The sequence below is a fragment of the Ciconia boyciana genome, chromosome 5 (assembly GCF_034638445.1).
Source record: "Ciconia boyciana chromosome 5, ASM3463844v1, whole genome shotgun sequence".
In the NCBI taxonomy this organism is placed as follows: Eukaryota; Metazoa; Chordata; class Aves; order Ciconiiformes; family Ciconiidae; genus Ciconia; species Ciconia boyciana.
This window is the reverse complement of record NC_132938.1, coordinates 13,766,522-13,782,395: the sequence shown is the minus strand read 5'-3', so window position 1 is coordinate 13,782,395 and position 15,874 is coordinate 13,766,522. Positions and strand designations below refer to the sequence as shown.

General features: G+C 38.0%; 1 protein-coding gene across 1 annotated transcript in view; it reads right to left on the bottom strand.

Annotated features, from left to right (window-relative positions):
• PPP2R2C (protein phosphatase 2 regulatory subunit Bgamma) overlaps positions 1–15,874 on the bottom strand; it is a 201,649-nt gene that overhangs the window by 155,999 nt on the left and 29,776 nt on the right. The window lies entirely within an intron of this gene.

Below are 15,874 nucleotides of genomic sequence, written 5' to 3'. Positions count from 1 at the left end.
AACAGGGCGTCTGGAAGCCAACGCACCAGACTTTTGCCAATCCATCCCCCCACATTTTGCACAGCAGCCACATTCAGCCTCTGTATTCCACTAAAACAACTACTTTTAACTGTAGAGATTTTTTATGATAAAACTGTTTTCAGTTTATTCTGTTCTCATCAAGGCTCCCCCAGAAACCTATTTTTTCTTCTTGCAACACTACACCAAAATAATTTGATAAAAGGTCTAATGCTCCAAGAATCCTAAATCTATCATTTCTATTTACTGGGTGTCCTCTGAGCTCGACTCCTTCACCTTCACTTTGGCAGCATGACCCTTGACCACAGGGCACTCACCGTAACAAGGATTTACTAAGATTTCACCTTACTGCAAGTGGTTTCCTATAGCCAGGTCTCCTAAATCCCAAACTTTCCCTTAAATCCCAAGACTACCAATCTTTTTTTCCAGGAATAGCCTTTTTGCATGAAACAATGTTCACTACAGTGATTCTGTATTCTGAGCAAAAAAATATTTGCATTTCACCATTTTGAAATTCAACATTTTGCTGAAACGCAGATCAGTTTTCAGACTGAAGCACACAAATAGTAATGTTGTATTTCCGTATTTTGCCACGTTATGCAAGTTTTCCAAAATGGAAATAATCCAGAATCAAATGGAAAGACATGTTTAATGGGGGTGAAAATGTTAATGGTGCTTCAGAGAGTACAGAAATTCATATAAGATGGCCACTGAGTATCAATCCTTCCACCTTTGAGGTGACAGTAATCAGAAGCGGAAGAAGCCAGCAAAGAGTCCCATACCTGTTGCTGGCAAACAAAACTGTGGATAAGCCCATTCGCAGCTTCCATCACCAGGAATGAGGAATCATATACAACCAGAAAACACAGTTTGGGAGCAATGCAGCTGATTAAAAAGGCAAAATCACCCCAACCCTTGGAAATAACTGCTGTTATCACCATTGTAAATATATCAAAAAGAAACAATACAGACATAGGCCTGTAGAAACAATGTAGCTAATGGAAAATTTGTTATTTGAAGCTAAGAAAAACTTCAATAGTGTTATTTAACAGCATGACATTTCTGTATCACTGACAGACTTTTAGCCAATTGTCAGGAAAAATGCAATCAGAACTATACCATACCTTACATTTTATGGATACCTCATTAAGATTTCATATTTACATTTGACAGTCTTATCTTTGAGATCTGACCATACCAGCAATTGCTACTGCTTGAATTACTGTAAGTCTGCGAGGTCATTAAGACCTTATGATGACATCATTCAAATACAACAATGTGAACTCATGAAATAATGATGGCATTCAGTTGTACTGAAAATCAAATGAAGGAAAGACTGTATAACGCCCAATAGGAAAACAGTTTTGAGAAGCAGTGTTTATCCTTGAAACACAATGGAGAGCACACCTGGGAAAATTTGATATTTTCAAGTTATGGGATGATCTACGATTCCCTCTGCTCTTAGAAACTCGCCTTACATTTCCACATCATCAGCCCCCTAAAGCCACTTTGCAGTGGTGGGGGAGGGTACATGACCCAACTCTTTAACAAAAACTGAGTTTCTGCCAAATTAAAGAGGGTGAACTGAAAGCTCCTAGTTATTCACTGGAATAGCTGGAATTTGTCCAATAACTCTAAGATCATGAAATTCAACAAGGGGAAGTGCAAAGTCCTGCACCTGGGGAGGAATGCCCCCAGGCACTAATATATGCTGGGGGCCACCCAGCTGGAAAGCAGCTTGGCAGAAAAGGACCTGGCAGTCCTGGTGGACACCAGGTTGAACATGAGGCAGCAATGTGCCCTTACAGCAAAGGGTAATGGTATCCTGGGCTGCATTAGACAAAGCATTGCCAGCAGGTGAGGGAGGTGATCCTTCCCCTCTGCTCAGCACTGGTGAGGCCATACCTGCAGTGCCGTGTCCAGTTCTGGGCTCCCCAGTACGAGAGAGACATGGACAGACTGGAGAGAGCCCAACAAAGGGCCACAAAGATGATGGAGCACCTTACATATGAAGAAAGGCTGAGAAAGCTGGGGCTGTTCAGCCTGGAGAAGAAAAGGCTCAGGGGCATCTTATCAGTGTCTGTAAATACCTGAAGGAAGGGTGCAAATACGACTGAGCCAGGCTCTTTCTACTGCTGCCCAGTGACAGGACCAGAGGCAATGGGCACAAACTGGAACACAGGAGGTTCCCTCTGAACATCAGGAAATACTTTTTTACTGTGAGAGTGACCAACCACCGGCATAGGTTGCCCAGGGAGGTTGTGGAGTCTCCATCCTTGGAGATATTCAAAAACCATTTGGACATGGTCCTGGGTAACCGGTGTTAGGTAGCCCTGCTTGAGCAGGGGTAACCAGATGGCCTCCAGAGGTCCCTTCCAACCTCAACCATTCTGTGATTCTGTAAGATCACCTTGTTACAGGAAAGTTCAAGAATAAAAAAGCAGGTAAACATATGGTTGCAGTATTTGAAATAGTAACAAAGGAATAAAAAGAGAACAAAACAAATGCGATTCTACATTACATTTAACAAACAGATTCCCCCTCAGTCACTTCAACACCACACACAATTTGTGAAGATGGTCACTTTGTCCCAACCTCCACTCTGCAGCTGAGTTGTCCTACAGCTTGTCTGTGCAGGTAAGCGTCAGCACAGTTGTGTCCCATAAGACAGCTCTGGCCATCCCAGGTGGCAGGGCTGAGTCAGGGCTTTCAGACCACCCATCCCCATCCCCAGCATTGAGGACACCTGGGGACATCACACAAGCTACCAGAGGCTGAACAGTTGATCTCCTCCCTTCTCTTCCCCAGCTTTGGGTGTCCCTGAACTAGAACATTCTTTCAGCTTCAAGATCATTTTCCTTGTTTCTCTCTTATAATACCATTTAAACTCTTGAAAACTTTTAAAGTCACATATCATGAGAAATACTAGTCGTAAGAGTGATTCTTCTAAATTCTGTTGCTGCCACCAATGGTAGAGTTTCTGCCATTAACAAAAGTCTCTCTCACTCCTACTTCATTTTATGGTAAAGAGCTGATACTATTGCATTGTCTATATCCCATTTGGGAAAAAAAAAATCCAGTTAGAATGGATTCTCAACAAGCTAGACTTTGACCCTTAGTTTCGACTTTGCCTGCCTTTTGTTTGTTTGTGAAGCACTGTAATTGTTTACATACAACATAAATTGAATCTGTGGCATGCGAAATCCGGTCTCTGCAGACTCTGTAGGTAACCTAGGGTTATAGGTTAAAAAACATTGACATCATGACAAATTGCTGTAATTTGAGGAATAATCTGAAATCCTGCTGGGACACAATTGAGTCTGTGAGCCTAGTTGTTAATGATAATAAAAGCTGACACAGTAAAAATGATAAAATTAAAGAGAACACCCAGTAATATAAGTACCTCCAATGCATGACATTGACGATCCAGTTAAGGGGGCTGGTAAAAATCTCATTGGCAAGTAACTTAATGCTCCATTTCCAGTTAGAGAAAGCTCCACTCATTTGTGGAAATGCAACCACTAAGTGCTTTTGTCTTTTCTTGCTTACATGCTGTTTGTCATAATTTTAAAAACATGCAGTTTTCATAATATCTTAAGTAATGCAAGGTCATAATTCCATTTTCTGATTAGTTTGTATCTATTCACCAATAGATAGAAACTGTATTTTTAATGTAGTACACCCATGATACCTTCTCTGTGTCTTTGACATATCATAAACCAGCTGGCAACATAAAATATAAATTGGATAGCTGTAAGAACAGATGAATCATTAATTACTTAGCCTGTACCAAAATAAGAGACCAATTTTACAGTATCAAATGGCATGTGTAGCTGCTAATTAAAAACTGTATTTAGAAAAAACCCAAAACTCAATGTGTATTATTTAAAACACTAATCATAGAATCACAGAATGGTTAGAGACCTTTAAAGGTCATCTAGTTCAACCCCCATATATATATATTGCTATTTTAAAATATTAATTTCTCAGAATTTAAAAACATGGTTATTGAATTTTGCTCTGGCTTTGCTTCTTTATCTTTATTCTCCAACAATACCTAGACATTATGGATTAGTGCACACCATTATAAGCATCACAAGATTTTTATTCACTCTTCATACTGAATTGTATCTTTCATAGGCCTCACACTTCAGATCATTATTCTCAGCTTTGCAGGATCAGGGGATAATGTTTTCTCACAAATACAATTTACAAGACAAGTAAACCATATGCTGCTAATGTTAAAAATCACATAAATCCCAAAGCTAAAGCTAACAGGATTCTGACATCTCTTCCTTCTGATAGTACAGTCAACAGGGAGTGGGGAGTTTTCCATCAAAAACTGGCTGTATAATAAAAAAAAACAAATACAACAAGGGAATAGGTAGATTGGCAAAACCTAAGAAACTACTTGGATTTGCTTTAGAAGTGCAGGAAGACTCAGATCCATCCTTCGGACTGGATGCTGTGATAAAGTCTAAAACAGTAACACCACTGACACTTGGCTTGCTTCCAAACCTTTTCCAGCTTAATCCCTAAAATAAGCACTCAAAATTGAAGATTGCAAGGTTAAAAAATGCTAAGTCTTATTCATAATTAGCAGCCAACTGCTACTGCCACCCTTTCTTATCATATAGAAAATGAATGCAAATGATCTGCCTTTGAATGGCAAATTGATTTGCAATTATTTCCAAGTTTTTTTACATCACTGAAACCTATGCATGGGGATCCAAAGCTGCACACTCAGCCTGTTATCTTCATGCAGTGGATTCTGAAGGTAACGACTGTTACACAGAATATCCAGTATCTTTTGGCACACTTCTATGTTGCACAACGTGTAGGTGTCTAAAGTTTTATATTACTACTTATCAAAGATGTTCTGAAATTTCTACTAGCTAATTTTCATAAGCCATTTATCTTATTCTCGTATTATCTTATTTCTCATAAGATCTTATCTTTCCCCTACTCCTCTCCATATCCTGCAGCTTCTCTCTGACACCTGCCAAAGCAAGCATCGCGGCCAGGCCAATCAATTTTCTTCTTAGTAGGATTTTCTTTTGTTGAGGTAGGCGCCTTATCAAAGGAAATGGCTTCCAAGAGCCCATCCACAGAACAGAAAGGGGAAATACTGCCCAAGCAAAAATATGTGCAAATTAGGTTTTCATTCAGGGCAGACAATTTAACCACATCACAGCTGATAAGGAAAAGCAGCACAAAGTCCTTCACTGGTGTGAAGCACATCAAAGAAACAGTTGCAAGACAATTTCATCAAAAGCCATGGGTTCCTGGGATAAGTCGACTGATTTGGTCATTTCTTCACCCAAAGTGCTGTCACTGATTTCTGTGTTGCCCAACAGGCTTCTGTCAAGTTCTGCACACTCTTCATAAAGCTATTAAAGGTCTCCAGATCAAACGGTTTAAAAGTTCCAAGTACGAATTTTGAAGTAATGGTCCAAGAAGAATATTCCCTAACAAGACTGTCAGAAAAATTTCTACTATCAAGTGTTGTGAACTGTAATCGAACACACAATTAATTACAATGAAAACTGAATTTGCTCTAAACACTCTGGCAAATGAGAAATAGCCCTAATTATTTGGTTTGTCAAAAAAAAGGTGAATCACATTACTCGATTTTAATTTTCAGTAAGAATAAAATATTCTAAATATAAATGTGGTACAGTATTTTAAAACTGTACCACAACAGAGCAATCCTAATTATACAAAGCTGACAAGCGCTCTGTCCTACTTTTTACACCAGATTTTTGCAGCATTCTGTACCCAGGTCTTTATCCTTTTTCTATCAATACAAAGCAGCACTACACAAACAAATCAAGGCTCTACACCATGGACTGATCCTATTCCTTATTTCACAAGGACCTTCACCAATTTCACAAAGGACTCCCTCTTGAAGCAGGATGATTTTATAGGAACTTTTGCATGGATCAGATTATGCAACACTGGGGCCCTTCTTGCTTTGTTCTTGTACAAACGAGCATCTGCTTTGGCACTAACTTGGCACTAACCCCACATTTCTAAAATTAAAGTGTTTTTCTGGGCACATCCCTAGCCCTTGAAGAGAACCAAAGATGGAAGAAAACTGCAAGAGTGGCACAGCTTCTTATTTTGACAGTATCATTTTGAAAATTCTTATACATTATAAAATGTAAAATTTGTAATTTTACTCCCCCTAAAACCAACAAACACAAACTACAACCAACTCTGAAACACAAACTATGCACTTTAACACGTTAAAGGAGAGTATCCAGCACATAAATGAAAGAACTTTTACCAAGATCTCTGAAGTACCAAATCATAATTTCTGATGAAAGACAGAAAATAAATTCTAGTTGAGTTGCACTGTATTTCTACAGAAACTGATGACAAGTTTGAAAAATGATGCTAAAAATAGACAACACTGACATGCAATAAAAGGTCTCATAAGTATCTTCATATATATGCCATTAAGACATTAGGCCATCTAAAGAAGCAGCTGATCTTTACTACACAAACAGACCCTCTCAAATCTAGCCTTCCCAACTTTCAAATCTGTTTCCAGATATTAGTGATTAGAGAAAGATCTATATTGAAGAAAACAGATAATATAATTAATATAGATATATAAGAATATAAAAGATATATAATACAGAAAAAATAACAAAATAAAATAGATTTTAAAGCTTTTTTAAAAGCTGCAGAAGGAACAGTTGAATGCATCTAATATTTTCCAAAGAAGATTTCGAATAAATGAGCAACAGAAACCTGACTCTTTCTTAATAAGAGTACTTAGGTATTCCAGTGTTCATTGCAAAGGTGAAGAACACAAGATAAATTTAGATTTTATAACCAACTCAATGACACATTTGAACCTGGATTTACGGTTCCCACTGGGAACTTAAAGAATAAAAAGAAGCCAGAGCAAACCATGACATGGCTTTTTCATGACATGCCTGCACAGCTATAAAATGTTAACAGCTAAACAGAAGAATTCAAAAGTTATTTTCCCTTCTTAATGCAAGCACCACAGTTTAAGAAAGTGGCTGCCTCTATGTTTTGAAGTGAGTCTAAGGACTTACAGCCTAGGGCCAGGCTCTACAGTTATTAATCCCAGGAATGCCCTTTGCCCAAAATTTCCTTTGAGGAAATTTTAAAGGACAAGAGGTGTAGAATCTAATAATAAACAAAGATAAAACATAAATTAATATTGAAAGGATAGACAGGACACTGACCCTACTAATACTGTTTATATAGGATCCTTAATAAACGTAGTACATTTAAAATACAAAATTATATCTATAAGGGTATATCAGCTCTTGTTCAAAATCAGCTACACTTGTAGAAAGTCATGGAGAAATCATTTGAACAGCACCATCAATATTAAACACCATGTGGAATTTTATTTTAAAGTCATATTTAAGCTATGTATATAAAGTTGCACATACTACGTAATTGGACATTACCTAATATTGTAGAAAAATCTGACATCTTTACTATATGCACAGATTTGAGAGTTGGCTTTTATGTCTCATCAACTAAATAACAGCTAGTAAAATGACTTGGGAATGCAGAAGTTTTAGGGGCAAATCAGGAAGAACAGACCCTCAATTAACTGTTATGACTTTAAAAATATTTTTATGCATTTTTTGAACGGACAATGCAGTTATAGGTGAATTTCTCACTTTCGTATTGTATTAGTGAGGCTTTTGTGTCTTGTTTTTAAAAATATGCTGAACTTCAAGTAAACTTTCGTCAGGATTTCAGGACGTGACCCATTTTGAATATGCACCTGACTTTATACTCGAGATGTATATTATCTAACACAATACAAATAGGTCAGTGCTTCTGTTCTAGTTCTTTTTGTTATAGTTAAAATCAGTACAGACTAAAATTAATACACACAGCAGATAAAAGAAAATAGAAGTTATTACCATAGCAATCTCAAGAGATACACTGAGGTCACAAAAACTGGCAAAAAGCAGAAGTGTCACTTCAAAATCAATAGGCACTATGAAAGGATGAGTTTAGCAACTGCAAAAACAATTGTGCATTAAGCAAATAACCACTATACAAGGATTGGAAAAGGTGTTCAGCAAACACGTCCAAAAATACCATATCAGTAACCCACATTACCAAAGTATTACTAAAGCACAAGGTGATATACCAGCAAGCCTCTGACTTTTAAGCAGAAAATCAATAACTTATATTCATAAAACTTCAGTAACAGAAAGGTAAGAACCTGCCAGGATCAATTTAAATCTATAAGTCAAAGCAGTTTATAACTTAAGCCCAGAAACGTAACTCAAATGCCATTTCCTTCTAGAGTTACAATATATTTAGTAAGGCATGAGGAAGTCTTTTTCATCATATATATGATGCAGCACAAGTTAAAGAAAAAAGTTTAGCCATGGTTCTCAATTTTCTTGTAATCACAACTGATGGTCAAATAAAATACAAAAAAATTGTGAAACTGATTATCAATAGCAATAACAAGTCAAAATTAGTGTCCCTGTTATTGGTATCATGTAGAAAGCTATCATGTGGATGGTGACAGCCATGGGATGTCCTTTCTGTTCTTGATGGAAACAAAGGATTCCTCTGGCTTCTTGTGCTTCGCTCCTTCACCCTTCCACTTTCTTCCTAGCTTATTCAGTTCTGGACACACACCCTCTGTTTTAATTCCAGATATACCAACGTATAAATTCACATTACAAAAATTCCTTACCTTTAGTTTCATTTAAAAAACATGCAAAAAGAAGAAAAGCCCTATGCCACCACTTGCATATAACCAAACTGTGCCAATTCTTTAATATGCTTTTTTTCCTCTATGCTACATTCTCATTCCATAGTCATCTTCTGTTTGTGTCTTTCAGAAGATCAGCCCTAAGGGACAAGGATACAGTATTTGTATGCTTTGCAGCAACATTTATGCACCACCATTCTCTTACATAATACTGCTGTGGTATGACAAAGTTTCCAGCTCTGTAAAGGACAATGTCAACAAGATGCACATTCAGAATTTACTCTTCATTTGCAGCAGTTTCTTTTATAACCAGCTCTTGTTCCCTTTACTAAAATGAGATTGAATATGTTTGAGCATGAAGAACAGTGAAAATCCAACACTTGCAACGTACTGGGATCTGCACAAAATGCAAGAACATAAAATCAGCCGTATGTTCTTAGACACTCCTATATCTCAGCATCCTGTCAGGAACAGCTGCCTCAGGAGGAATATAAAGAACAGGGGCAGCATGCAGAGCCCTCTCCTGGGCTCCAGCAATTTGTAGGTCAGGGACTACCTCAGAATACAGCTTTTGGATTTCAGTCAGTCTCTCCTGGATCTTTCTTCCATGAATGTATCCAATAGTTCTTGAGCATATGAAAACTACTAATGTCCTGCCCTGTGGCAAGAAGGTCCACAAAGTGTTCCTTGTTGGGGCATTTTTAATAGTATATAGGGATACTTATGCATGAGCAATTTTAGCCCAACTTATAATTACATACATTTTAATCAGACAATAGAAAATTGGGGGGGGGGGTGCATTTTTTGAAATGAAATGCTTTTTAGAGTATCTCAGAGTTTAATATAGTGCCTTTTAAATGCAACATCAGTTAGGGCTTTTAAGTCTGAACATTAGCATATCGCAACTTTTGCTAAGAAATGGCAACATTTGGAACACCTGCTGGCTCTTAACAAGCGCAGCTTGCCTCACACAGAAACATGGTATGATCAGCAGTACATCTCTATCATGTCTGTGGACCAGACAACAACAGGCTTGTGCCCTACTCCAGTTAAAGCGGGCTGGTTCACATCCACATTGCTGTGGACTAGCACCTTTCAGATCAGCTAGATTCATGTTCACATTGCATAGCACTTGGCTTGTAACTCCTCTGGGCTACATATGGTGCCCCTGAGACACAATGACTGTTGTTTCATTGAGGGTTTTTTTCAGTTCAAAGTGCTTGAAATGCTGAGAAAGTTGTGTTGCACCACACCAGCATTAGAGCATGATACCAAAGGCACATGCATAGAAGTAGGTCAGGCTAGGGCATACAAAGATGCAAGTACTGCTGGGACAGTGCTGAAGCACAGTCAAACTTGGCATGGTTCACATCTGCACTGCCTAGAGCAGACCTTGAATACGCTATCCCGCTTGCTGTGCCTGAGTTTTCTCTTGAAGGGAACTACTTCAAAAGGAAATGCAGGAGCTGAATTACCACAAGTGAGCAAAGTGTGGGGTCGAGCCAAACTGGCACCGTGGAGACACTGTGGCTTTGTCTACACTGCTAAGCTGAAGAGTCAGAGTACCAATCTGGGTGCTAGCGTGCAACTTCTGTACTGTTAAGCTGTTACTACAGCTCCCAGAATGGTTTTTGTCTTTGCCAGCTAGTGCTCTCCTACACAGTGCCTGGAAGTGGTTCGGGGATAGCATGGGCCAGGGACCATACCAGTGGGTAGTTCGGATGTATCATCCAACTTTGCTCTGGAGAGTAGAAGAGTTTAGCCGTATGGATGTAAATCTTTATGTTTCTTGGTTTTAGAGCCAAAGCAGAAATCCTGGTCCTTTTTATTTACTAGTACTGTCTCTTAACCACAGCTCCAGCTGCATTCTTAGCTCAGCATGTGCTAGGAGCTCAAGCCAAGACCATACCCCTTCCTATACATTCCTTCCGTTCACAGAAGCAATGTTAAAGCATACCCACACATTGATAATATTTTAATTAAAAATAAAGAAACACAAGAGCACTATTATCTATACCAAATTAATGAGTTAATTATGTGAGAAAAAAAATCATTATGCTCCAGCACAAAAAGCACCATAAAATTCTGCCTTTTCTGAGTTGGTGCAATGTATCAAAATAGTAGAGAAAATTTATTGGGTGATTAATCTTTGAAGGTATGTCACATTATTAAGAAATACTCTTCTAATATAGTGGGGAAATGCAAGAACATTTTCAATTATTGTGTTCTAACACATACAAATTAAAAAGGCCAACAAGAAACCTCTTCTTTCAACAGACAAATTACCTGCTGTGACATTTGAAACCATATTCTAAATAGTTTCAGAAAACAACCAGCAAATTCAAAGTCTGAAAATGTAGGCTTATTAAACTTGACATTAGAAAAACTTGTTAAGAAGTATCTCCATTCTGAAAACCTACTGTCTTGTATTACATTTTATTCTAAATTAATTTTAAAAGGTGAAAAATTACAAAGGAGACAGGAATCCAAGTAAAAAATTAAAACAGCTATAAATCAAAGATGAGTAGCACAAGGTATTCATAAAGGAATATGGAGACATTCACCTCTAGATGTTGACGTGACTCCATTGCAAATCAACAGTATTTGAGAGCTGACAACTGTTCTCTAAACAGCGTAAAATTAATTCACAAACTCAGTTCAGCTGTTGACCGAACCAGTTTGCACATCACAGACAAACCATCAGAAGAGTGGGCATCTCTTAACCCATCAACAGCAGAAAAGCCAAAGACTGAAAGGGTAAGCAGACTGAGTGGGCACGTACAGAGCTCCAGAGATATCCATATATTCATTCATATCAACTGAGGGACGCTATGCTGTTTTAATTCATTGGCTCTAGTTGAAAAGATTTAATGGGATCATGCTGAAGATACATTCAACCAGCTCTGTTCTCCCAGTTCAGATACTTTTGTTGGTTTCTCACATCCACGTTATTCTGTATTTCTTCACAGTACAATAATTTGTCTTCCAGTGCAGTGTTCTAGTGCTCACTTCTATGCTTGTTTTCTTCTCTTGCACCAGCAGGTGGGGGTTCTGGAACTGATGATCAAACAACATGCTTGTTAAAGCTTGTCATTGACCCTAACAATGAAATTCTTGAGTTACTATCAGACAACACAAGACCCACTGTTGAAAATCATGATCATTACAGCTGTTAATGCAAATGGGATGATAAACACGTCTTCAGAGCTGCTTTGGAGCTGGCTCTGTAGTTTCACAGAGCCCTTTGCAGAAATTTGCTGTAATTTACAAAACAATTGGGAGGGGAGCAGAAGGTGGGGGGGGTCGAGGTGTCCACAAAAAGCTTTGGATTGCCATTATTACATCTTCTGATTCATAGAACGGTTTGCATTGGAAGAGAGCTTTAAAGATCATCTAGTTCCAACTCCCCTGACATGGGTAGGGACACCTTCCACTAGATCAGGTTGCTCAAAGCCCCATCCAACCTGGCCTTGAACACTTCCAAGGATGGGGCATCCACAGCTTCTCTGGGCAACCTGTTAAATGTAACCTGTTCTCAGGTTACACTGGCGACAAGACGTTTTCCAGAATTATTTCCCTCACTGTAGCCCAGAGGTTGAGGTAGGTAGGCAACAGATAGTTGTGATCTCCTGCAGGAAGCCTTAATTGAAGTGTGTTATCTGAGGTGAACTCCTATTCAATATAGAAAAATCTTGGTCAAAATGGCAGTGAAGACAGGAATATATGTGCCACTTATTTAATGAGATTAAAATCCCCTCTGCTAGTACAGAAGTGGAACAAAATCAATAGCTATACAAGAAGTTCCCTGAGCTCTGTTTTGCTTTGCAGTGTATGTGAGACGACAGACTACTACCTTTGCCTTAAGGTTTGTTTGGTGGGGGGTTTTTTATGATAACTGCAGAACTTACAGCATTTCACTGCAACTGTTTTATATACAGATACAACATTTGGAAATGTTTCGATTTTAACCATTTATCAGATGTGGAGTTCATTAAGAAATACTTCCCTGAAATTTTTCCTTTTTCTGTACCAGGTGCTGTGGAGACACTTACTATCTACTCTGTAATTTTTTTAAACCATTATGGTACTGATCTCTTGAACAGGAAGAGCTGTGGGGAGTTGCAAGAGGAAGGACAAGGGCAAGAGAAAAATAGACTTACAGACAAGAAAGATCATGGGGATGTAAAGGACCTGAATTACAAACTATAAAAAAATATCATAAAAGCTCACACAGATAAAGAAAAATTAATATACATTTGACCCAAAGCAAACACTGCAGCTTGGTTCTACAAGTATAAAAATGTCACAACTGGAATGAAACAAATCACTTCATAATTTGACTCCAGGAGCCTGAAGCTGAAGTTGAGTATGTTTACTTAAAAATTAATAACAACAACGATGATAATAATAAATGGATTTTATATGAAAAAATGTTTCTGCAGAAAACCCTCAATTTCCTTTAATGCTTCCTGTCCACGTCCTCTTCAAAGAACAAGAACATGCCAAACATGCATGCCTCCTGTTTCAGTTTGTCTGCAGGTGCTGGTAAAAGAAATACAGAGTAAGAAATTTTTTCAGTTCTCTTCAGCCTTGACTCACCATTAGACACTGATGTTTCAGTGCACAGGCTGCATAATCAACATCTATTTCCAATCAGGATGCTCAGCTCTTCAGGTTCAGGCTTGTCTTTTGCAATCTCACTATTTACCTCCTCTCCCACTAGCACTACTCATTATGGCTGATAGCATAATTTGCTATGCTAATGCTTACTGTAAAAGCAGTAAACATGGCTTCTCTCCAAAATAGCAAGAAGGAAGATTATAAAGTCATAATTCCTGATCTTCTCATAAAATAACTGTCCAGGCATTCTGTTCTCCATCTGCTCTGTGGTTATCAATCTGTGATATACCACCTCGTAGCAAGGACTCAAGCTGTGAGGGAGGTGCCATGTCAGATGAAAACAGAAAGACAGACTTCCTACCTGTGCAGGGTAATAGGACTGGAACAGTGTTGCTAATGGTTTTGTAAACTTCTTCAAACAGGGAGAACTACATTTTAAGAGGATGAAAATTAGTATGCAATTTCGGTTACCTAAATTAACCTCAGAATATTTAAGTAGTTGCTGTATTCCTTGTAAACTTAACCTAAATTACATTAGACTATTTCATTTTTCTGATTAAATCTCCACTCAACACTATAGCTGAAGCCAGATCCTATCATATTAGCTCTCACTGTTTTACATTGCTCCCAGCTTCCAAACACGGTGAATACCAACATTTTTGTTTTAAAAAGACTTCTGTGACTCAGTACATCTCATGTTGCCTTGGTTAAATTCTTCATGCTTCTGTTTCAGCTGGCACAGTAAAGACATAGCTGCTGTTTGTTCCATTATACAGGCTGAACCCTTGCAGTCTGGGCTTTTGTTTTGTAATCACCAGGACAGGAGAATGAGAGGACAGATTTCATTATAAATATTAGGAAAATACTTTAATTCGCGCTTTCAAAGCTAAATAGGCCATAAAAAATAAAGACCCCAGTGACTCCCCATTTCCTCTCCAGAACCTTCTAATTAATTTTCCGTAATAAAAGGAAGGTTAAAGATAGGGTAATTGGCAAAACTTTACTGCCGAAAGACAGAGTGGTCTATTATGCCCCCAGAAAACACACCTTGCATGACCTCTTTTCAAGCACAAAAGAAGAGATCCATGAACAACTTCTGGTGATTTAATTTTACTTGAAGCTCTCTATGCATCTCTATGCTCATCTTACTTTTGTGTTTGTAAGCTTCTGAAAACACCAAGCTTTCTCATATGCAATACAGGAGTCAGTCGGCATTTCTCTGAGCTCTGAATTCAGTGTTTTCAGCCAGCCATTGCAGCTCATTCACAGCAATGCTCATGTCTTATTTTTTTCCAGAGATTCAAAACTAACCTCTCAGACCAAAAAAAAAAAAAAAGTGGAATTACAGCTTTAAAAATGGTGAACAAAAATATTCTGGGAACTATCTGGACTAGACGTATCTAATATCTGTAACCAGTATACACACATGGAAGGCATCCATTTCAGGAGTATCCAAAAAGGCTGCAAGACACTGGAAACTGTGGCTATTTCGTATCCTTTTAGTGCTGTTTCTGCTTAGCACGGTTATTCTTTTGATTCTATGAAGATCAATGGAAGAAAGATACAGACTGATGAGTTTCAGTGATTCCAAGATTCATAAGCAAGCCCCCAGGTGACTTGGCCTGACCTCCTGAACACGCCACGCAATTTCTAGCCAAGGAAACTAGATTGGGCAGAGCAGCAGGCTAATGCGTCCCTTCAGCTCCCAGTGCCTCTACATTTCTCTGGGCAGATATACCTCTTACATTTATTCCTGCTAACAAGTTGATTCTCCATCAGCCAGTTACCTGAAGAGATAAATCATCCATTACCCACTTCCGAATTACTAAATACCTTTTCTTGTTGTGCTGTTTTACCTTTAAAACTGTCATAGTTTAGCTATGTTTTGACCCATTTCTATCATCTCTGTGTCAGCTTAGTCACCCAGTTCTACTGGAGCTACTTGATAGGGATTCCCTCATTTTTCTTATTTTATGCCCTATGATCACATTTAGCTCCATCTTTCAAAAGTGACACTTTTCCTCATCCACATTGATTTAAAGATTTTTTTCTTTCTTTTTTTTTTTTTTTGTCTTTTTAAGGAACTGTGGCTGAACCTATCAAATTTAGTCATGCTATTTCTTGAACCCAAATCTATGTCTGCTAAAATATCTCCTCACATTTTTAATTATTTAAGTTCCTATGTCAACTACTATTGTCCAGAAATTGTGCAAACAATTTTGTTTTATTTTTATATAAACAAACAAAAAAATCAGTTATTAAAAAATATCATTTTGCTATTTTCATTCTCAAGGTCATGAAGCTATTAGTTGGCAGTCCTGTAAGTATTATGAGTTAATTTATTGCCTTGCAAGTAGTTTCAAAAAGCTTTTCATACAGACAATAATAGATTATACAAGCAATCTTCAACAGAAGTGAAGAATTTATGATATTTTCCCATCTGTGAGGGAAAAGGCTTCAAGCAGATAAGGATAATTTGAACGTCTTCTTATTGGTACA